The sequence below is a fragment of the Dasypus novemcinctus genome, chromosome 15, assembly GCF_030445035.2.
Source record: "Dasypus novemcinctus isolate mDasNov1 chromosome 15, mDasNov1.1.hap2, whole genome shotgun sequence".
Lineage (NCBI taxonomy): Eukaryota > Metazoa > Chordata > Mammalia > Cingulata > Dasypodidae > Dasypus > Dasypus novemcinctus.
In genome coordinates this window covers 60,333,655-60,336,165 of record NC_080687.1, presented here as the reverse complement: position 1 = coordinate 60,336,165, position 2,511 = coordinate 60,333,655, and the positions used below count along the sequence as shown (strand labels likewise).

At 39.2% G+C, this 2,511-nt stretch overlaps 1 pseudogene; it reads right to left on the bottom strand.

The window, feature by feature from the left end:
• Positions 1 to 255: 255 nt before the first annotated feature.
• LOC101413318 (nuclear speckle splicing regulatory protein 1 pseudogene) lies at positions 256 to 1,955 on the bottom strand (annotated as a pseudogene).
• Between the last annotated feature and the right edge of the window lie 556 nt (positions 1,956 to 2,511).

The window sequence follows — 2,511 nt, the reverse complement described above, 5'->3', positions numbered from 1 at the left end:
GGCATTTAGCACACTTTTATAGTTACTTGACTATAACCATGAATGTGGTACTGATAAGTAAATGAGATTATAAAATTCAAACGGTCAAGGTAAAAGGACTATCATGTGATTTTAACCAAACCAAAAATCAATTCTGAAAATATATTTTTAAAATATTCTCCAAGACCATTGTTAACACATTCCCTTTCTTTATATAACATGTTACAGACGTAATAATTTTCTGTGCTTCCATAGATCTTTCCACTAGTGCAGCCATCAATCATCTTCTTTTTCAGTGTAAGTCTTTTGTATTAGCCAGTGCCATTTGCCTGGTCAAGGACCTGCCTCTAGCAGACATTACAGTTTCTTCATTTTTCCTTGTTGCAAACTTGCTCACTGCCTCAGATAGAGGCTCTTGTTCTTTTCAATTTTCAAGCCTTGTCTCTGTGATTCTGTGTTTTGCTCTTGATGATGTTTCTGAACTAGAGGATTTCTCTTGGTTTCTTTCATTGTCCTTTTCCATGTTTCTCATTTTGTTGGATTTTTCCTCGTCAGACAACCTATCCTTTACTCTAGAATCTGGGTTGCTTACCTTTCTGTCTTGATTTCTTTCTGAAGATTGAACACCTATTTCTCATTTTTCTCTATCTTTGTATTTATCATTGTTCTCATATCTTTCCTTCCTAATTTTCATATGCCCTTTCTTTTCTTTGATTTTCTCTTCCTTCTCTCCTTCTTTCTCACTGTGTTGGTCATAATTTTCTTGTCTATCTATTTCTTGCTCTCTTGGGGGATATTTCTCTGTCTCTTTCTCCCTTTTCCACTCTCTGTCATTTCCTTCTCTTTCTCTTTGGTCTCTTCCTCTTGGTTTACCTACTTGCTCATGCCTCTTCCAGTGAGAATCTCTCTGATTGGCCTCACTGTGCCTATGGATATCCTTTTCTTTTTGGTAATCATGGTCAGTGCAATACCTCTCCTGATGCCTGGATTGCCTTTCTCGGTGTTGATCTTCCCTTTTCTCATGTCCTTTTTATGTGGAACTTTTTGTGTGGTGTCTGGCACTGTGTCCTCTTTCTTCACTAGATGACTGTGAGTGAGTCTGATACCTGTGATGCCTGGGGTCATTCTGCGAGGTCTCTGTACTTTTATCCCTTCTGCAGTTCACTTTATTATTTTCTTCCAATACATTATCCTCACTGCTCTTAGCATCAAAATCACTGTCTGCATCTGGGTTTTCTTCTACTTTGGTACCAGTCTGGAGGATGCATTTCTCATGTGGTATTCTGTTCTCTGAACTTATTTCATCAGAATAACCTCTTGATTTCTCTTCCTTTATTCCAGACCTCGCTTCACGAAAGTTGCATTTAGGGACTTCCTCTTCACTAACTGATTGATTTAATAGGTGCCTATAAAATCCACTGAGATCTTTCTGCTTGGTTACATCCAAATGTGCTTCAAGTTCAGCAGCTCCCTTTTCTCTTTCCTCCTCTTCAGCTCTCTCTTGCAGTTTTTTCTTATAAGTAGATGTCACAAATGCCTCTTTATCATCAAATTCTCCCTTTTCCATTTCTTGTTCTCTCTGAATTTTCTTTTCCATTCTTTTTTCCTGCTCCTTTTTTCTGATCTCAACTGCATTCAGTAAGTTGTGAATATATTTGGGCTTTCAGTCTTTTCCCAAGAGTAATTTGGGACTATTTTTTTCCTTTTTTTTCTGCATTTCATCGTAAATACTATCATATTCATAGACAGTAGCATCTTCTGCAAGGGCTTTCTGGATTTCCAGTTTGGCCTGTTTCATCGCTTACTTCTTAGCAGCTTCTCTCTGAAGGCTTTCACTCACAGAGGTCTCATCATCATCATCAGAATCATTCCCAAACACTGATGGTTTTTGCAAAACAGGGTGCAACTGCTGTGTTTTCTTTGGCAAAATAAGCCCATACTGCCTGCCCGGAATTGCCATGTTGCTGCTGTCTCCCCTGAACGTGGTAGACCAAAGTATGGTTTTTAAATCTTGGGTATTTGGTAGATAATTTCTTGAAAACAATTGAAATGAGGTTGCCATTTCGGGAAAATAATGGTATTTGTTGCAATGGTAAAATTAGAATTTTGGAAAAGTTGAATCTGCCTTTGTGAACCTAATAGCTTCCAAATAATTAAAGAATTTTCTAATGAGATTAATGAATGTGATATATATATATATTTTTAAGATTAATTTATTTCTCTCCTCTTCCCCACCCTCACCCCCCTCCCCAGTTGTCTGCTCTCTGTGTCCATTTTGCTGTATGTTCTTCTGTGTCCACTTACATTCTTGTCAGTGGCACTGGAAATCTGTGTCTCTTTTTGTTACATCATCTTGCTACATCAGCTCTCCATGTGTGCGGTGGCACTCCTGGGCAGGCTGCACTTTTTTCGCACTGGGCAGCTCTCCTTATGGGGCATGCTCCTTGTGCATGGGGCTCCCCTACATGGGGGACACCCCTGTGTGGCATGGCACTCCTTGCATGTATCAGTACTGTGCATGGACCAGCTCAT